This window comes from Sciurus vulgaris (assembly GCF_902686455.1).
Source record: "Sciurus vulgaris genome assembly, chromosome: 14".
Taxonomy (NCBI): Eukaryota; Metazoa; Chordata; class Mammalia; order Rodentia; family Sciuridae; genus Sciurus; species Sciurus vulgaris.
In genome coordinates this window covers 3,978,331-4,000,474 of record NC_136475.1, presented here as the reverse complement: position 1 = coordinate 4,000,474, position 22,144 = coordinate 3,978,331, and the positions used below count along the sequence as shown (strand labels likewise).

Genomic DNA, 22,144 nt, shown 5'->3' with positions numbered 1-22,144 from the left:
GGAAATCTACTAAAAAAAAAAAAAAAAGATCAAGTATCTATAGGCTTTGGCAGATAAAAATAACAAGAATAATACAAACATGGATCCCTCCCCCAATGAAAATAAGAATCCACAGATTTGAGGCAGAGGGTAGTAAAAGAGGACATGAAGGACACACAGGAGTAGTCAGCTGTTGAAACAACACCACACCTGTGGCTCACATGTTGGGCAGGAAATGCTTTTGAGGTTGAGCTAGATCTATGAAACAAGTGCACAGAACCTGAGAGGCATGGCTTGGGAGGAATCACAGACTTGAAGGGTCCACTGCTTGGATTTCCAGGTTAGGGCCTCATGTGATCACAAGCTTATGAAGAATTAGGACACTATGCAGAACTCCAGGTCTGTAATGACACAATAGTTAGTAAACTTCCTGTTCAAATATGCCTTAGGTCATGTTGTACATCCCAAATCAACCCAACAGAGCACATGCAATATTTCAAAGGTAGAATCTGCCCAATTATACACCGGTATCATTTGGGAGAGGATGTTCATTCAGAAGAGACCATGTAGTTAAGATGCACAGGAGCACAAGGAAAATCTGGGGCTGCAAAGATCAGCAGGAGGTGTATTGGGAGACCAAGGACCATGTATCAGACATACATGAAGGATAGTCAAGTGTAGCATTTTGGGGTGTGGTGGTGGTGCAATAATGTTGCAGTTTTGCTCTCCATTTCTATTTTAGATACTAAATCATATTTCCCAGTTCAGACATCAACCAATGATCCAAAAAAAAAAACCTAGTCTGGTGTTAAAGCTCAGCTCATTCCCAAAGTTTTAAATAGGTCCATTCAACTTCCAAACCTCAGCAGTATTCTTATTCCCTAGGGAGTCCTTCTTGAGTGTAGCCATAATTTCAGTGAACACAAATTTGGATAATTTCAATGGATGAAAATGGCCAGAGAACACTGAAGTATTCTTCTTTGCAACTGAGGCCATCTGCTCTTCATTTCATTCACAGCACTCTGAGTAAATTATAAACTCACTTTTCAATGTTTTGATTTTATTTCCACTTTTGTTCAAATGGGTTTATTAATCATGACCAACAATGTTCTAATTTAAGGTGGAAGTGCTGTTCCTTTTTAATTAAATTTTACCACAGAGATGCAGGCTTTGCTATTAAACTGCACATAATGAACCTCTAGATCAAACAATAAATGCACATTCATGATAACCCAAACGTAGAAAATAAAGGAAAAACTGGAAAAATGATGGTGCGCATTTCCTTATCAAACTACCTGTTTGAAAATGACTGATTTCCACATTGCGGTCAGCAATATATATCCACATTCACTTCACATACACCTGGGATGGGCTAATGTCATAGTAGAAATAAAAGACTTAAATTTACAGAATTAGTGATCCTCTGCGTGGCCATGACAGCCCATTCCAATATGATAAATTCCACGGTGACCACAGTGAACCCTCCAGTGTGTTACTCTGCGGAGATTCACAAGGAGCAGTAGGGAGGCTGCAGGGTCAGGACAGGTGCATTATGGCCCCGGAAGTCCTCAGGAGGGGCGGGGCCTCAAGAGGACGTGCTGACGTCGACATGCCCTACGTGCCCGCCAGCGCCCTCCCCGCTTCGGGTCCTTCCACTTCCGGACACCGCCATCTTGCTCAGGCTGAAGTCACTGCAGTGGGAACAGCTGGGCCCCAGGTGGAGGCTGCCTTGGAGCTGCCAGAACCCGAGCATGGAGGCGCCGCCTCAGCCCGCCGGACTGGGCGTTGCTCCTTCAGAACAGGAAGTGCGTGGCCTCCCGCGCCAGCCGCAGCCCAGTGGTCTGTGGAGTGAGAATGTTCCGCGACCCGCCCACCAATGTTTGTGACATCAGAATGCCCCGCGACCCGCCGACCAGAGGCACCTGGGAAGGACCGGGGCATTTAACACGTGTTGGGCAGGACCAGGAGATTAGACTGGACCAGAGAGTGGCAGACTGTCTCATCAGAGTCTCACTCGGAAGATCCGACCAGGGAGCAGGATCTGAATTCCAGACAGCAGGATGGCTATGCTCATCCGTCTGGGCCACGTGGACGTCCAGGGCACCCGCCAGGAGGCCGCCTGGGCTTCCCTAGCTTTGGCTCTGCCAGTGCATCTAGCAAGTGTAGGATAGGAGAGTAAGATGTACCAGTGGCTGCAGGAGAAAAGCAGCCTGGCTTCTTGGGCACTGTGCTTCTCCTGAGCCCCAACCCTGCTGAGAACCTCCTGGGTGGGGCTCCCTGCACCCCTGACTTCTGGAGCGCCACTGTTAATGCTCTTTCCTTCCTGATTCCTGTTTTTACTCCTAGATGTTCTGCCACTCGATGTGGTATTATTCCATAAACTACATAGGGAATGAGAAGGTGTGCAGAAATGCCATATTAAGAACCATTAAGTACTTTTTTAACCAAAAGAAAAAGATGGAGTTAACCGTTCTTCTGTAACACTGCTCTTTCTTGGCTGTCTAAGCCTTTGCTCCCTCAATTTTTGTATTGTACAAATACTTGAATAAAGCAAAGGACTATATGTTACTGGGAAAGTATCTGGAATTTAAGAATGATTTTTTTTATAAAACTAAAAGCTGACTGGTAATGTATATGTAGAAAATGAGAATGTTGAATCCTTCCAATTAGAAACAAATCATCTGAACAGTTAAGAATATGTAGTCTTACAGAAAGAAAAGAGAACATTAGGCTGAAAGAATATTCAAACACATGTTTGAAAAACCAAAATAATTGGTTATCAGCAGTAAGGTGTAAAAAAAAGCAAAGATAGGGCTGGGGAGATAGTTCAGTTGGTAGAGTGCTTGCCTTGGAAGCAAGGCCCTGAGTTTGATCCCCAGCACTGCAAAAAAAACAAACAAACAAACAAACAAACAAAAAACCCCAAAAGCAAAACAAACAACAATAAAAACAAAGATAGTTCTGCTGACAGAATGTAATCATGGATAGAAACATGAAGGTATATTAGAGCACAGCACTGGCAAGAGGAAACAGATGTATAAATGAAGATTATCCTTGGCTGCATGTAACAACCAGAGTAATATCAAGCAGTTTGAGATGCATGCATAAGAAAAATGTGTGAGAAATTAACAAAAAGGGGCAATGTGAGTGGAATTAAAGAACTTAGTAGTTTCAGAAAACAAGTACAGTCAGTGTGATGTTAGGCAGGTAATAGGACAAGGAAATCTTTTGTAAATGATATTTGTACCGATTTATATATAATGAAAGTCCAACAGTAATTGTGTGTACAGCACACAGCATATAAATTTGTGGTGATTTTAATCTGTCATAAATTGCATGTGGATATGAAAATTGGAAAATATCATGAAAGTGATTCAATATGCCCAAGTTTTCTAAGAGCATCAGTAAATTTCAAGGATTATAACCAAGATATATAAGTGAAGTATGTACACTACAGGATATGTAGGTGAATGTGCATAAAGATCTAGTTTAAAAGCCAAATGTTGGATAAAATCTAAGTGACTTATCAACTACAGATGTATGAATTGTGTTATATCCACGGAAGAAATGCTATATGGTATTTAAAACATTTAGTGTTATCCACCATGAATCCAATGCATCTCAAACTGAATGATGAAAGCTGCTAGAAATGAAAGCATGCTTACTTCAATGTACATGAATTTCCAATCCAGGAACAGGAAAGCTATTAAGGTGGACTGTAGAGTAACAGTCATCTTGCTAGCAGTTAAAGTCAAGTGTTGACTTGGAAGATGTATGAAGGAAGTTTTGAGAGTTCTTTATTTGATCTGAAGGGTGAATATACAAAAAAAAAAAGCTTATTCATACAATTAATATTTCTTCTATTTGTACAGTGTGCTTTTCCTATTTTTAAAGACCAAACATATGCCCTTAAATGTTATATGAACATCTACTAAAAGTCACATATTTATGGACACACTTCCTTTGAAGAAAGCATAAATGTATCCAGAAAAATTGCTAAAAAAACATGAGCACTAAGAGGAAATGAAAAGAACAGTTCAGTTGAATTATATTCCAACATAATTAGAAGTAGCTATGTATAAATATAACATACTATAACAAGACATAAGCCATGTTTGGAGTGTCCACTGGAGAAGGCTCCACAGAATGCTCTAAACCAATGAGGCTGTGTAGTGAGCTGAATCCAGAAAGCTAGAGGCCTATCAGACTTGAGGTGAAATACGAAAATGAAAGATAAAACATTAAAAAGTCCAAGACTTGGTAGAATTTTCTACCAATTTCTATGAAATCGACACACAGAGAGGCTATTGTGAATACTGTGGGGAAATCAATCAAAAGGAATAAAAAGAATTAGCAATTTCATATATGAGACTAGCAAATACTTTCTCCCATCCATCAGGTTGCTCTTTCACTCTGTTGACAGAGTTTTTGATACTTTGTGAAACACAATGTTTTTAACTTTAGTGCATATTTTTCTGTTATTGACACTGTTTCTAGTGTCATATCCAAGAAATAATTGCCAAATTCAATGTTGTGATACTTTCCTTGTGTTTTCTTATTCAAATTTTGTTCTTACCCTTAGGTCTATGATTTTTTGTATGATTTTGAGTTCTGGATCATACAAGGATCAAGTTAAGTATTCAACGTAATTCATCTGTTTATGGATATTTGATTTTGCCTGCATATTTAACTGAAAAGTTTGTCCTCTCTCCCAATGAACTTTGTCCCTTGCTAAGCATCATTTAACCTTAAATGAGAAGTTTTATGCATAGACTCTATATCATTCAGACTGTGTGTATGTGTGTGTGTGTGTATGTTTATGACAATACTGTGTAGATGGGATGTTTAATTTTTAAGTTGCTTCATTGATACATGATTCAAAAGTATACATTTTTGTTAAATGCTTATTCAGGTCATTTCAAAAATTTCAGTTGGATTGTTGCTTTGTTTTTCTTTCATTTTTTTTTTTTTTTGCCTGTTTAGTTGTGTTAGTTCCTTATGTATTTGAGGTATTGACCCTATTATTACTTGTATGGTTTACAAGTATTTCCTGCATTATATAGGTGTCTTTTTATTCTGTTGATAGTTCCTTTTCTGTGCAGAATCTTCTTCAGATTATCGCTGTCCCTTTGGTTATTTTGCTATTGTTGGTTTAGCTTTTCATGTGACATATAAAACAAGTATTCCTAATGCCACACATCAGGAGATTTCCCCTATGCTTTCTCTAGGAGTTTTACATTTTCAGGGTTTATTTTACACATTTATATGTTATTGTTGCCATCCACGGATATTTATTACCGCCCGCGACAACAATGCGTGGGTATTTATCAAAGGTGAACTGGAAACTGAGCTATTTCTATTTCTGTGCTGTTTCCTTCCTTGCTTTCTTATAGAGGATAGAGAAAAAGAGGCTTACTTGCTTTGAGAGGAGAGAGAGAGAGGCTTTGCGTAAGAGAGAAAGAGCTTTGCTTAAGAGAGAGAGACTACACTTTCAGAGATTCATATCTTAGTTCTGCTGCTTCTTAAAGATGCATCCTGCATCCTGTGAACTAAGGGTGCGTCTATCTGAGGTGCTTTAGTGATGTGTCCCGTGTACTGCGATTGGTGATCTGCAACCTATAGATGTGTTCTCAGTTCTCCGCTCTGCGATCTGCCTTCTGCCGCTGCCCCTACTCGCTGCTTCTATCTGCTTGCAGCTTCTTCTTCTTCCTTTCTGCTAATGGCTTCTCTGCTTCTTTCTGCTAGCTGCTGCTCTTTGCCTTCTACCTGCTGCCCGCTTATATTCCCTCCAGGAGGCGGAGGGCGGGTTGAGATCAGGTGAGGAGCCAGCTGTCCAATCATGAGCAGGCAGGAGCAGGAGCACTCGGGAATACCTGTGCACGTGTACCACCGATGTGATCAAAACAACTTCTGGCTGGCTGCCAGGTGCCATCTTGGCGAGTCTGCATGTCATAGCCCCCAACGTGTTATTTTATATTTATTGCTGATTCTTCATTCTTTTCTTTCTTGGAGGTGTTTTGATAAGTTTGAATATATAGATCCTTCTGAATGGTGAGGGCAATGGACACTTTAAACATCATTTTGACTATGGGTTAGCCCTAGCATTTGAACAGGAAACACAAGTAGAAGTGAAGTTCACTACTGTTAGCTGTGCTTCCTTAAGCAGAAAGTCACCCTCCAGCAGTTGCATTGATTGTTGTAGAATGATAAAACAAAAATTATACACTAAATAGTTCATTCCTTCTGTGTATCATTCTTGTTCTGAACTGGCTTTTCTTACTAGGAAACAAAAGGAAGGGAAAAAAAGAACACATGAGTTGATTGACAAATCAGATAACTGTATTGATTTGATCTCATGTTTTCTGAGTTTCTTGAATTTTCCTTATAGAAAATTCATTAAAAGTATTTTGTAGATTCTTGGAATGTAAACTATGAACGAGGAAACAATCAGTATGAAAATGTTCAGGTTATATAGTCTCAATGTCTTATGTTAAAATAAAAACAAGCCTTCACACTGTGGTTCCCCATATACCAATGTGTTGCTTATACCTCTGCCACCACTGCCACCACCACTTTTTGGGGGACAGCTTCCATTTTGGAAACACCTGCAGAGACTAGAGGCTCATTATCTACGTCCTACAGGTTAGCCACTGCTGCTGCTGCCACAACTTGGGATGTTACTGCTTACATTCAGGGATAACAGCCAGGACCTGAAAGATCCTCACCAAGGGTTTTTTCAGGCTTGGTTACATCTTAGGAATCCCTTGTAAGTGTGCTAATATCCACCATTTTGCTACAGAGGCAGAGAGAGTCCTGGAAGGGGTCAGTGGGTGGGAAAAGGGTGAGAGGGCATCCTTATCCTGGTTCATCCATCCAACCAGCCTGGCACACACCTAGATCCAAGAGACAACTTGGGCAACACTTGGTGGGATCCAACATCAGCCAGGTTTATGATTCCACTGATCACCTGGTACTGCCAGTTTGGCAGCCAACAGGGCCTTCCACCTCCTCAATCCCCAGTGACCCAAACATCCCCTAGCCACCAACCTGGCCCAGTGCCTGCAGCTAAATGACTGGCTCATAGCTCTCAATTCCTGGTGCTGATTGTGATGGTTGATATATTTGTTTCCATGGAAATGTTATAGGCCAGGCTATATGAGGAATGACTAAACAGACTCCATTTTACCTTGATACTCCATGTTATGTAGGAAATGCTTGTATGGGAATGCCCCACCTCTGTACCCATCAAGAGTTGCTTAGCCTGACTAGTTTGGCAATACAAAATGATAATTCATGTATAATGAAAAATTGTTCTGTTTTCGATTCCTAGTTTCCCAAACAATGTACTATGCCAATGGTGATATCAACAGTGATTGTCTAGATATTAGTAACCATTCTTTAGTTTGTTCCTAAGTAAGGTCATTTTGACACACTTCCCCCTCTGCTAGCGATTTCAGATCCCATGTTGTTAGTTTGTAATTTTTGAATCTCGGCAACAGGACTTTTATGATTGATGAACTGACTTATGGTATAAAAACCCCTGCAACCCTGTATTCTGGGCTGCTCTCCCAGTAGCCATTTTTGGGGGCATTGTGTGAGACAGTTGGCCAGGTTAATAAAAACTCTCAAATTTGGTTTTTCTCAGTGGTGATTGGTCTGTTCTTAAGTTGGACCACAACACTGATTTGCCAAACACAGAACAGCTTACCAATGCAGGTGCAAAGGTCCTGTCACCCAGCCCTCAGGACCTCTGGGGAGAGAGATGCCTGATTGGGAAATTGAAAGGGTAGGGGCAGGAGAGATGCAATTTAGAGACTAAATTATTGTTTCAGTTGGACATTTTTGCTTTTGTGACTAAAAGATCTGACCAGAACAATTTTAAAGGAGGAAAGATTTATTTGAAGGCTCAGAGTTTCAGGGGTCTTAGTCTGTAGAAGGTCAGCTCCATACCTTGGGGCTAGAGGTGAGGTAGAATATCATGGCAGAAAAGTGTGTCAGAGGAGAAGTTCACATAATCAGGAAGCAGTGAGAGAGAGAGAGAGAGAGAGGAGAGAGAGAGAGAGAGAGAGAGAGAGAGAGAGAGAGAGAGAGACTCCACTCTCCAGATACAAAATATATACCCCATAGCTATGACCCAATTTCCACCTCCTCGAGTCCTCGAGTCACATCCTACCACTTTAATTAATCTCATTACTGATTAATTCACTGTTTGGGTTAAGACTCTTACAAAACAGTCATTTCCCCTCTGAACCTTCCTGCTCTGTCTCACTTGTGAGTTTTTGGGGGAACACCTCACATCCAAACCATAAAAATTATTAGACCAGGAATTGTGGGGTCCACAAGTGAGGGAAGGGTCTCAGTTCAGTCTCCTATGTCACATGAGTGGACACCAAAGGAAAATTCTAGGGTGCATTTTTCCAGAGGGACTGTCAATTGCTATACCCTGTCTCCAGGGGTCCTTCCTCTAAGTCTAATCCTCCAACCACAGTAAATGTCATCATCCTGAGGGTGGAGTTACCAGCAAGATTCAGACAACCCCACCTACCAGAGGAGAAGGGAAGCAGAGAAGTCATTGAACTCCAACAGAAACAATTGTTCAATTTTCTTTTTTTTCTCTATTTTTTCTCTCTCTCTCTTTTTTTTTTTTTTTGTTTGTTTTTCACTCTCACATCCCCATCATCTTTGAAATCAAGTACCTTTCACATATCAGGCTTCTAAAGACTGGGAGGTTTGAATACTATATTGCAGTTTGGTTGTAGATTTATTTTTATTTTATTAAAAAAATTATCACTCTATTTTCCTCTTATTTATTTCTTCAGAGTCTCTTTCTCTCTTTTCTCACGCTAACAAGCAACTTCATTTAATTCTGGTTTCAGTCTACCTATGATCTTGTAATTCTATATTCTCACATCTTTCATCCTTAACATCACATCCTACTCCCCTCCCCTATCCTCTCTTTGTCCCCCATTAGAAATTGTAGACCTTATTGCAAACCTATTGTTTATGCTGTAGAAAATATTAGAACACATCATCTCTGTTTATTGTAACAATACTGGTAACATCTTAAAAGGGGCTATATTGTTTAAGGCTGCATATTGGTTGCATAGGGAGCTGTTAATATTGATCTATCCCCTTAAGAGTGAAGTATTGGAAACCTCCAAGAACACTATAAATTTAGAGTGTGGAAACTGTAATATCTTGAATCTGCACTGCTAGAGGGGAAGATACACGACAATGTGAAAAAAGAACAGGGAAGTTCCCCCCCCCAAAACCAAGATGCTATGTGAATAGAGTGCATCAACAGCATGGTACAAGAAATATTAAAAAATGAGTCCAGAATGTTAATAATTAAAGTGATCTGTGAAACAAAGTAGGATATAAGCAAGCAAATGCAGGCAACAGAAGTTCACATCAATAAAAAGTTAAAAGAAAAAATGCAGGCATCAAAAGATTATTTTAATAAAGAACTAGAGATTATGAATGAAAATCAAACAGAAATCCTTGAAGTGAAGGAAGCAATAAACCAAATAAAAAAACTCTGTGGAAAGCATTACCAACAGACTGCATTACTTGGTAGACAAACCTTCAGACAATGAAGAGAATATATTTAATCTTGACCTTTGACAGATGCTTTTGTGGATTTCAGTTCCCTTGGAGAGCAGCTTTGCAAATCTGCATGTAACATTCTCCAACACTTTACCAGCTAATGCAGATGGCAATCTTCGTGAGAATCAAGACCACCTTTGCATCTGGAGGCCCTGTGGGGTTGTGAGCTTTGTCCCTCTCCAAACTAACTGGAAGTAAAACAACCAGGACATCATCCTGCTCTCAGATTAATTCCAGACACTCATGCATTGTCAGGGATTTGCTATCTTAGAGTGGTAGCTCCAAAACCTTGTATCCATGATCTAACCAGACATTGTCAGATTGTTCTTCCAAATTTTGCAGACAGACTGATTGAATCTATATTTGTGTATCAGCAAGGAATAGCTCCTGTCACTTTGCTCACAGAGGAGGGCATGTCCTCCTGCTGTCTCTTTCCACTTCACCCAGCAGGTTGTCTCACCCCCCTGCACCCACCAGGGGATTTCCATCTTATCCCAAAGGCAGGTTCTTTTTACAAATCTGAATAAAAGCTCAGCTCTAACCTACCCTTGACTCACCGGGACTCCTCAGCTCAATTTCCCAAAATGCTGTGCTCTGCTCAGCTCCTGGGACTTCTGATGCTCTGGATCTGTGGTGAGTACACAGGGATTTAGGAATGGAGAATGGGGTGGAAGGGTCCCATTGTTTGTTATATTTATTCTGCCCATGTGGTAAAGGCAAGTATTCTGTGTTCCAGGCAAGAGTATTTCATACTTTGCTATTAGAATTTGGATCCACTCAACAATGACCAGTGCTGTAATGGAAGTCTTGGATGATAATGAAGAACACATTGTGTGTTATATATAAAATAGCAATTTATTTCTTGTAGTTTTATGTTTCTTGGTATAAATCAGAAAATTTTGAAATAAATGATGGAATTTACATCATGGAAACTGCCCATGATATTTGTACATAACCTTGTACTTATCTCTCATTATTTCAAATCCAGTGGGGATGTTGCACTGACCCAGACTCCTGTCTCCAAGCCCATCACCCCTGGAGAGGCAGCCTCCATCTACTGTAGTCTAGTCAGAGCCTCATACATAGTAATGGAGACACCTATTTGCATTGGTACCTGCAGAGGCCAGGACAGTCTCCAAAGCTTCTGATCTACAAAGTTTCCAACAGGGCCCCTGGGGTCCCAGACAGGTTCAGTGGCAGTGAGTCAGGGACAGATTTTCACACTGAAAATCAGCAGAGTGGATGCTGAGGATGCTGGAGTCTATTGCTGTGCACTAGATACACATTATCCTCCAACAGTGGTGCAGCCCTGAACAAAAACCTCCTGCCTGGGTGGCCCAGCTGCCAAAAGTGTTGTTTGTGTAACAGAGTCTGTGTGAGAGGAAGGTTGTGGGGATCCCAGGGGAACAGTAGGCATTTGAGGGTTCTGGGCCATGATTGCCTTGGTTACAGCTGAAGCCCCATACATCAGACCCATATTCTGCTGTTGTCCTGCATGACAGGAGCAATAGGAAGAGTGAGGGGTGACAGGCAGAGCTGAGTGGCAGCTCAGAGGAGCCCTCCCTCATTTGCTCATGGTTGTGCAGGAGATCTCAACAGTGGTCCACCTCACCTTGTGAATACAGCTCTGAGGCTTATTCTTGAAAGGAGCAAATTTTCCTTTCCCTCTTCTCCCTCTCACCCTCCCTTACCAGGGACTGCGAACAAGATCACCATGAGCTATCTGTGCTCCACATGAAGGAGATATCTGCTGGAGGATCTAGGAAGTGAGTATATCCCAAACTAACAAGTGAATGTTAACACACCATCAGGGACCCTGGGACACCCTGTCAGGGCACACCTGGAATGTGGCCTTTGAAGAGATCCTTCACAATCCCCCTGTTCCTCTTGATGGGCAGAACCACAGTGTTAGGTTTCCTTTTCTAGAAAAGCAATAAAACTTTTATATTTTTCCTTTTTCTCAAAATGATGTCCTCATTATTGAATTGGCATTGGGGGATAAGGAACATCTCATCCATTAATTAAATTGTATGGAAAACTAGGAAACTGGAGTTCACAAATTATGAAACAGGAGAAACTTAGTGAGTCCTCCCACATCACTGAGCTTAAACTTTGTTAGAGAAAATGGGAAAAACGCAGAGAAGGGAGAAAGAGTGGGCTCAGCACTGCAGAGTCACATTCAGTCCTCAGGAGCCTGACAAGGCCCAGTGACCTGGAGCTGCTCTGACATGACAGGAGACAAGGAAAGCCAGGTGGTGGACACATAGCCAGACACAGTGTGTTCTCACTGTTACTGGTCTGCCATCTCTAAACAACATGGTGGAAAATGAGTTGTTCCTGAAAACTGAATGGAGATGACAGGAGACACAGAGGATGTTCACTTCGCCTGTTACTAAGAAACCACAAAATGCAGTAGAATACATTTGTGCAGTTTTCTCTGTCTCTGACCTCAGTCCATAGGTAGCAGGTTTCCCTGAGAGGGTGACTCTGCTCTATGAGGTCACCCGGGGAATTGGACGTAGTGCCACAGCATACAGCTTCCCTTCCTCCTCCCAGGTCCCTGCTCCTTCTAGGTCCATTCCTCACCATCATGAGGCAAAGAAGCACAGAGAGACACCTGGTCTGTTTTTATGAAACAAAGGAAACTCATGTTTCCAACCATGGTGAGTGTCCTGCCTAAAGTTTACTTTTGAAAAATTTTCCTTTTATTTGAATCAACTGATAATGCAGCTATTTTGTTTTGATTCATTTTTTCATTTAATCTGAAAATGCATTCACATAATTCTAGGAAGTAATTGTAGGAAGTAATTCTAGAAAGTAATTCACATAATTCTAGGAAGTTTTGGAGCACAATATAGCCTGTTTGAAGCTAAATTGAAAAGCTTAGTTACCCTGGCTGCATTTCCAGGGCCTAGTATGTGTGTACAGTGAATTTCTGCCCTAGTGATCACCACAAATATGGAATTTTCCAGCATCTTCAACAATTCTTTTGTAAGTACTCATGTAATTAAATGTGGTCAAAGTGTTAAACCAGATCAGACACCTCCACATCCTTAGTGCACAATCAGGAGGCCCAGATGCCCCTTGGCTAGTGTGGTTGCTCTGCTTCTTCATAATTACATAATCAACTGCATTTTATTTCAGAACATGCCATGGCATAAAAAATCTTGAGTCTCCATCCAGACTTTAACCACAATAGATCATTATAAAAGAGCTTTACAACTCCATCCCATCTTTGAGCACAAGTGTGACGATGGTGTTCTGAAAGCATGTGCAGATGCATAGTTCAAGTGGTTCCTTCTCTGGATCCCCTGCATGTCAGCCTGAGGGCTGGGCCTCTACTTGTCCAGGTCCTCAGCCCCATTGCCCAGGACAGCAGCATCCTCACAGCCCAGGGCCACAGCCTATAGCTCTAGCGCAGCACCAGCCTGAGCTCAGACTGGTTGAGCCCCTGGTGGAGCATCTCCCATGTGCCCAGTATTAGGAAGACCTGTACTGGCCTTAAGTGCCAAGGCCACATTTCCCTACTTGCTGAAGTCACCATTGCCATCCAGATAATTACAATTTGAGTTTCCTGTCATCTCAATGCCTGTCTGGTCTTAATCTCCCCAGACTCATGCAACTTGGGATCTTTCCTCCTCATGCAACTTAGATGTATCATGAAATATAAAATGTGGCAAATCTCTTAATACCTGTGAAGCAGCCAGAGCTAGTTCTCTGGTGTATTGATCACCAAGTCTGTTCTGCTGTCCTTGGAATGAAAAGAGGAACCTCTCTTAGGCCAGAATAGGAGCAAGGATTAGGGGGCACAAAGGGATGAACTAAAACATGAGATATATGAGGTGACAAGTGTGGGATATTTTTGTGCTGGAGTTTGGTTGATTATATAAAGAGAGAAGGTGAAGAGCTTTGCCATTTAATCTTCCTGGAACAGATGGGACAGAGCATGATGCTGAGAGTTGCTGCAGCCCGTTCGACAGCATGAGGCTGTAAGCTCAAAATTTAAAGTCAATGTGGTGAAGAAAACAGATACAAAGAAAGGATCTGGGGGCTTACTGCTGTCAGAAGCTGATGCACCAAACTAAATATTCCAACCTTCTGACTTCTGGTTGTGGCTTAAGACATTTATAAAGTTTCTTTTGTTTTCTTCTGTAACTACTCCAGCTCCTCCAGAAAAGACACTTAAAAGAAAATGTCTGAATAGGCCTAGACCTGCCCTCGAGAGGAAGATAGATGTTACCCTGGGTTTTTGTACAGTTTTGTACAGTTTTGTCTGCAGAGTCATGAGGAACTGGAAACCAAGATAAGTTATGTCCTCTGTGGTGTCTTGCTCACACATTGCCAAAATCAAGTGAAACCCAAAACCATTGAAAGGTTTATAAATATACTCTCTTTTAATTCATTTTACTTTTTACACTCCAAAACCTAAGTTGATTCTTTCTGTCTTTAAAACATCCCTCCTCCAAGGAGTCACTTTCTAAGGAATGTCAAAATAATTGCATTTTAAGGAGAAAGAGACATGGAGAGGAAATAGACTCTGGGGCTACATGATTCTCCCCAACACCAAGGTCTGTGTTCAGCTTCCTCTCCAGTCTCAGTGGTTCTGAGAAGATCTGGCTGGTCCAGGGCTCCTATCAGAGGTAGCATTGGAGGGCTTACTAAGACCAGTTTCAGGACATTTCCTGCAGGTGTCCTGGGAGGGCAGTAGGATGGTGGATTCTCAGCATGGAGCAGGCCAGTGAGTTCTGCGGAAAGGCAGAGGCCTGGGAAGGAAGAACTCAGACCTGAGTCCTGTGGTCTCTGCCTTAGGTTTCCCTGCATCAGGGCTACTTACCAAGGAACCAGGGCATGGGAAGAACTTGGGTGACCTGGGCAGATGATGGCCACCACCTGGAGGAAGATGACAGGCAGCTGCTATGCAGGGCAGTGGGATGAGGGGGTCACCCGTGGGTGTGTGGGAGGCTGGGAATGAGGAGCCTCCCCTGTTTGTAAGAAGAGCCGAGCTCTAGGTGGGAGCAGGCAGGATTTGTAAGAAGCCTTTTCTCCTTCCACTGTCGCTCCCCACTCTGCAGATCTGTGTGCAGGAAGGAGAATGTTGGTTTCCTATTTTGTTTCCTCTGAGCACCTAGGAAGGCTTTCCATCTGCCTCCCAAGTCCTTCCTCTGCCTCCCAAGTCCTTCCATCTGAAAGGAGCTGGTCCATGGGCAGCACTACAGAGAGCAGCCTGCTGCCAAGACTTCCATCTGCTGTGTTCTCTCTTGTCCTCGGGTATCTTCCCTGCTAGTTATAGCTTTGAATGAGAAGGGGATGCATGTTGGTCTTCTCTTCCTTGTGGTTGACCTTACTATTCAAGACATTCGTGATTGGCAAACATTGCCAGGGTATAAGACTTGTCTCTTCAGGTATGAGACTAGCTTGGCCTAACAGGATGTGGGCACACCCTCTTGCAGTTCACTTTCCTCCTTACTGTTATTAGAGGTTTATCTTTATACATAGAAGTCATTCATCCTGACAAACTCATACGTGCATGAAAGTCAATTTCAGGTTATGTCCCGTTATTCCCTTGTCCTTTTCCCTCCCATTCCCCTCTCTCCCTGTCTCCTTCCTTCACTCTGCATCCACCCTGGACCTTATGTGCATAGGTAGTGGATAAAGCCTTCCCTGGTCTTCTGATCAAGTAATAGAATCATTGATTAAACACAGTCTCAGAGACATTGGTCAAGGAATGTGAATGCTTCTGGAATTTTCTCGGTATCCCTGCCCATCAAAATAGGATGGGTGCTGAGAACTCAGACCAGGGATGCCCTGCATTAAAAGGATCCCTTTCCTCCTCAGGCTGTGTCTCATGACCAGGGATCCTCTGCAGTCAGTCCTTCACAAGCCACACTGCTGCTGAGGATGGGGGCAGCTGAAGATCATGTGGAAACTGAAAAAGTTAACCTGGTGACTCCAGCTGAGCCGAGGAGCTGGGCTGTGTGCCTTTTCTGCCATGAACCACTGGTGCTGCCCTGGGGACACTCTGCCAAGATCCTGTGTATGCCTCCAGAGCCTCAGAGACACAGTGGGCAAAGGTGTGCCTGGAGAGCAAGCACAACTGCGGTGCAGGGGAAGGGACAGGGCACCAGCAGGAACTGCCAGTAAAGCCAGAAGAATGGGGACACACTTTCAAACTTGAGCAGATTTCTCTGGAATGGGCTCTGCCTAGGCTGCATGCCAGCAACTTTCCCTGAAGATCAGGGCCCTGAAAAAGCAGCAGGTGTGTGCACAGCCTGTGGGACTGTGGTCAGGTCACTCAGCCTGTATTCAGTCCTGAGAATCCTGGTCCCCAGTTGCCAGGGTGAGGATGCTGAAGGCACAGCTGGCTCCACATCCCTGCTGCTGTACTGGGATGCACATCTAAACAAAGGCAGAGGTGACATAGGAGCTGTTCACATGTGTGCCCAAGTCCACCTGCTTCAATTTGCTCCTCCATGCACATCTGTGCTGGCTGCACAGGAGGCTGAGACTCTCTCCTGCAGAAGACCAGAGGGAGGTGCAGCGTGGGTCAGGATGAGCAGACTACTCACTGCTGCTGGGTAAAATCAAAGGGGCATTTGTGGTGCAGGACAGGGAAATGCACTGAGTATCAGCAGCTGTCATTGAGTGACCAGGCCTGGCCTCACTAACCAGCCCTTCATGCTGGTGAACTCTGGGAAATGATGCCAAAGGACAGAAAGAAGTAGAGCAGGGGAGAGGAAATGTCAAGGATGAGCTGCCTTCATTCTCTGCATGAAAGAGACCTGCAGCTGCAGGTGACACTGAATGCAAGTGACACACTCACCAAGGATCATGATTGGTCATCTGTTGGACCTTCTACTGTCAATCACAATGACTGACAGCTATTTCAAATGGCCATTTATGCTCTCAACATGCTTCTGAAAAATTATCTTTCTTCTTTAAAAGGAAACCACTGGACAGTCACAAATATGCAAGGACAGCACAGAGTTATTTCCAATCAGGGTCATTTTGGAGTAAGTTGAGGCTTGAGCAGATGCCCTCTAAGACTGCAGTATGTGTTCTCAACAAAAAGAAAATGCTCCACCTCTACCTAAATCAGCCATGAAAAACATAATCCATGGGATCCTTTCTGTAAAGATCTCATTTTGAAAATATTCTCTAAAATACCTTTTGTTTCAATATGACCCCAGGGAGAAATGAGCTCTCTGCATACCAGTCTGTGCTGTCCTGGTCTGACCTGAGATCATTGGGGACACATGGCCAGTGCTGAGGGACTGAGAGGAGCCACCCTGCGTCTGTGCCCAGCCTGTCCAGCCCCATGGATTTGCATGTGCCCACGGAACAGCCCACTGCCCTGAGGACTCCTAAATAGGATGCTCACACCCTGTGCAGGACTCAGTCCCAGTCAGGACACAGCATGGACATGAGGGCCCCCACTCAGCTCCTGGGGCTCATTCTGCTCTGCCTCCCAGGTAAGGAGGGACAAAACTGGGGATATACTTGCCCAGTGTGGTCAGTGCTGCCTGGCTAATCTTGGAAGTCCTCTTGTACCATGATTAATTATAAGGATATTTATGCTTATGTTTCCAATATCATGTTCCAGATGTGCCATCACAATGACTCAGTCTCCATCCTCCCTGTCAGCTTCTCTAGGAGACAGAGTCACCATCACTTGCTGGGCAAGTCAGAGCATTGGCATAGTTTTAGTCTGGTATCAACAGAAACCAGGGCAGGCTCCTATGCTCCTCATCTATTATACAAACAGTTTACAATCTGGGGTCCCCTTGAGGTTCTGTGGCAGTGGATCTGGCACAGATTTTACTCTCACCATCAGCAGCCTGCAGCCTGAGGATGTGGCCACTTATTACTGTCAACAGTATGACAGTTCCCCTCCCACAGTGATACAGGCCATGACACAAACCTCCCAGGGAAACAGGAGTGTGAGGCTGGGCTGCCTCAGCTGCTCCTCCTGCTGCCTCTACCTGCTGAGAGCACTGCTCAGAGGCACCAGGCTCTCAGGGTCACTGGGAGACTTTGGTAGAAGGACCAGGGGGACTCCTCAGCTCCCTCACCCTGCTTCCTTCTCATCCCCAACAAGTTTGACTTGACAGTGTCCTCCAGATTTATTGAGTGACTCTGTCACTCTAGGTGAGGAGTCCAGTTCTCTCTATCAGTTTGGATTCCTGTCACAATGTAGAAGCCACTCCACCATTCAAAAAGTGGCATTTTTTGAAATACATTGAATCAGATTCTAAGTGAAAACTTTCAAAACCTGGAATCTGTTCATGTGAAGGTCTGCTGCTCCCCGGAAGCCACAGCTCCTCTGACAGAAGGTGGAGCCTGAGCATTCCTCCACTAGCACAGGAGCCACTCAGGACCCCAGACACCTGAATTATTAGTGAGCCCAATAATGTGGAGATAACTTGGGATTCTCATGTGCACCAAGTAAAACAGAAAATATGCTGGCTCAGTGGTTAAGTGTACTGGGCTCAATCCCTGGTAACAAAAACAACAACAAAAATGAAACAAAAGAACAAGAAAATAAAAACAGCTCACTGCACTGGTTTACCCTCAAACCCTCCTCCTTCCCAGACACTTCATAGCAAATGCTGGTTCCTCCTCTGTGCAGTGCTTTGCCTGGGTAGTACTTACAGTAGTGTTACCTATTCATTCTCTGACTGTTCCCAGTCTTCCCCTTCCCTCCCCTGGTGGAAAGTTCTCATCTGCTTTTGACGTGTGTCCATCAGTTTTCCTCAGTCCTGATATACTCCCAGGCATACTTCACTGAGCCATCTAGTAAGGAACAGAAGACTATCACCATGGTAGTTTTGAAAGCAGAGTTTCTCAGGTCCTGGTGGCAGGTTATGTCAGCAAGTGCTGTGGTCTCTGCAGCTGGGAAGTGAAGGTCCTCTTGGGGAGTGGGCACAATCTGTGTCCCAGCAGACCCCAGAAATTATGCATGTATCTTTGACTCAGATCACTCCTCTGTCCACTGTAAATTTACGACCATATGCTCTGCTCAGATATCTGCTAACCTCAAGATATACGTCAGTTCTACCCATTCCTATGGCTGAACCCTGAAGGCAGTATATCTTCTTCATACCATTTTAGAAAAGTCCAGCTTTTTCCCCTTTGGCATTAACATATGAGTAAAATAAACGAGGTCACAGGAGTAAACTGATATAGATATTCCAGGAGAGGAAGGTAGGGCTCTGGGGCCCTGGGGATAAGGTGTGTGTATTGAGTGGATCCTGAGTCTACTCAAGCCCAATTCCCAAGCAACACTTCCATCTTGACATTAGGCAGTGCTGAGCCAGCTGGTGCTGCCCCGTGTTGAGTCCAACACTCACTGTGTGTGGCGTCAGCTCAGTCACTCAGCTACTCAGGGCCCATGGACATGGCGCCAGGACTCAGTGACGCCTGGAGCTGGTTTTTGAAGAGCCAGAATTTGCTTCTTTCTTTTGGTTTCCTGTGGGTGGGCAACTCTTCTCTAGCCCTCTACAGGTCTATGCTGTGACTATTGGGGACTCTTCTCATCTTATTCCATACTACTTCCCCTAGCAATGAGCTGGGCCACATGGTCACACAACAGGGTTCCTTGTGTTACAGCAGAAGCCTGCTGCAGAGTGTCCTGCTCAGACCACTCAACACAGATAGGTTTCCCAGTCAACCAGTCAGTGGTTTGATGTAGCTCACCCAGCATGGAGGGTGCAGTCTCAGCACTGCAGAGAGCCTGGCCAGCACTGATCTTCACTCTCAGGGGTTGGAGGAGCAAGGAGAAATCCCTTGTTCTTCCTTTGAAGGGGAGGAGCCAGCAGGACTCAGACATCTGGACCCCAGCATCTTCACCATGTGGTAGGCCCATCAGTTGAATGACCAATACCATGAAGCCTGTCCCTCGCCAGCAAAGCTAAACCCAGGTCAATGCATGTCACTGTCACTGTCAACAGATGTCACCTCTCACACTAGTGAAGAGCTGTTGCAGATGACTTCCCCTTTGTTCTCAATGAATTTACATACAGTGTCCTTTACAATTTTTTCTAGGGGGAAGAATTTGCTCATTTTATACAAAAGTTTCTGATGGGGAAAGATCATGAAGCACATGGAGAATGAGGTGGAGTTGAGGTTACAGTGGTGTTCAGGTCCCCTTCTATTCTCTTTTCCATGACTACATCTTTGGGATCTCAGGAGAGTCACACATCCTAATGTTAGCTACCCTGAATCCTGCAGGTGTTTTGAATTCCTGATGAACTCTTAATCCTATGTCCTTAGGCAGTTGGGTAGTTTCATGAGCACAGGGATCACTTGAGTTTCCTACTAAATCTCACCTAGTGATGAAGGAAGAGGTTCAGCTCATGAATTGGAGAGAAAAGATCCATGGTCAAGATTTTGGGATGCCTTGCTACAAATTCTGCATGTTGATGTTCCACAGACCTGTCACTAGAGCAAACACAACAGACAATAACCATCTTGGAAACCTGATCCTGAAGACCTAGGACGGGAGCAGTGAACCTGTCCTGTGGGGGCCACTAAGCATTGGGAGTCTGCAATGCATTCAGGACACAGGGCTCCTGGGGCTGTGCACATTGCCTCTGTCTCTCCAAAAGCTAGTTCAGGAAGATTTTCTGTTTTCTTCTGTGATCTGTATTAACATCCTCCCAATAAGAAGAGTCTTCCCCAGGGATTTGTGGGATTGAGTCAGAATAAAGGTCAGCTGTGGGCCAGGCGGGTGGGAGGACAAGTCCCCTGCTCTGACGATGTCCCAAGTAAGCAGTGAGGATGAATTGCCCAGTTAATTCAAAAGAGGGCACAGAACACAGAGAGCCAATTCAGTGAATGTGACCAGACCCTGGAGGTGTCCAGAGAGGAGGGGAAAGGGTGGGAGTGGAGAGGGTTTGCAATTTCAGTGCTGTCCACAGGGTGTCCCCAGAGCCCTCAGCAAGGAGCAGGTCACAGTTCAGTGCACATGGTACAGGGTGGGCTGAGCTTCATGCTTCACTAAAGTCATGAAAAAAACAAAACTTTCTTCTATAATTATTCTAACCTTTGCAGAGGACACTGAGGAAAAGCCCTGGCAGGCCCTGCACCTGCTGCTCTGGGGAAGGCAGGAACCATTGTGTCTATGTGTGTGTGTTGAAGAGACTGAGGCACTAAGGTCTGGAATCATGACATTACACATCCTCCAGAGTCAAATTTCTGTGGGGTCACTGTTTGGAAAACCTGAACATCCTCAGAGTTTCCATATTCTAATCTGTTTTGTCTTCATTGCTGTTTTGATATCCCATTCAAGTAAATCCCTTTACCCCTGAAATGTTCCCTGCTATTTAGGTCAATGATAAGGGATTGTCATTAAGAAACCCAAGAAAAGCCTTTCCTGAACCCCGAAGAGAACAATAACTCACTACTTACAAGAGAGTGCACTGATATTGTCCTGTGTATGTCAGGTCAAAGCACGATCTTCTCTGGCACATCTGTGCTGCTCTTAAGTGACCTGGGACACCTGAGACACTGGGGCTGTGCTGACAGAGAGGATACAGCCCTGCAGCTGTGCCCAGTTTGCCCAACCCTGCTGATTTGCATGTGCCCACAGCACAGCCTACTCCCTGAGGACTTCTTAATAGGCTGATCACACCCTGCACAGGAGCCAGTCCCAGCAGGACACAGCATGGACATGAGGGCCCCCACTCAGCTCCTGGGGCTCCTTCTGCTCTTCCTCCCAGGTAAGGAGTTTCTCAGCCCAAAGATTTCAGAGACCTTCCCTGCAGTCCAATTTAGTGTAATTGTTAATATTCATGTCTTGCATTTTTTCAACATTAGGTGCCAGAAGTGACATCCAGATGACACAGTCTCCATCACTTCTGTCAGTATCTCGAGGTGACAGAGTCACCATCACCTGCAGGGCAAGTCAGGGCATTACCAATGATTTACACTGGTATCAGCAGAAACCAGGGCAAGCTCCTAAACTCCTCATTTATTATGCAACCAGTTTACAATCTGGGGTCCCAACAAGGTTCAGTGGCAGTGGATATGGGACAGACTTCACTCTCACCATCAGCAACCTGGAGCCTGAAGATGTGGCCAATTATTATTGTCAACAAAGCAACAATTACCCTCCCACAGTGATACAGGCCATGACAAAAACCTCCCAGGGAAGCAGAAGTTTGAGGTTGGGCTTCCCCAGCTGCTCCTCCTGCTGCCTCCACCTGCTGAGAGCACTTCTCACAGGCACTAGGCTCTGAGGCTACTGGGGGTTATCACAGAAGGGGAGAGGGAAGGTCCTCTGCACTAAACTCCCCTAGCTCCTTCTCAGACACAGCATCACAGACATGAGGACACTTCTGTTGATTTCATCAAGGCAGACCTCATTGCTTCTGTGTTGTTCACAGAGGAATTCATGGTGCATGGTTGTGTGGTATATCTTAACCTGATGGAGAGACACCTGGTGCATTTGTAAATCTTGCTCTGGGTGTGTCTGTGTGGGTGTTTCAGAGAAGATTGGTGTGATGTTCTGGGAACATGGTGAGGACCCTCCATGAATGTAGGTGGCTCTGTTCCATATTCT

The 22,144-nt window shown here is 44.2% G+C and overlaps 1 long non-coding RNA gene across 1 annotated transcript in view; it reads left to right on the top strand.

Annotated features, from left to right (window-relative positions):
• LOC306643756 overlaps positions 1-21,565 on the top strand; it is a 63,358-nt gene extending 41,793 nt beyond the window's left edge. The window contains exon 2 of the long non-coding RNA XR_013759037.1: positions 21,400-21,565. This is a non-coding gene — a long non-coding RNA (uncharacterized lncRNA). The remainder of the gene's footprint in view (positions 1-21,399) is intronic.
• Positions 21,566-22,144: the final 579 nt, after the last annotated feature.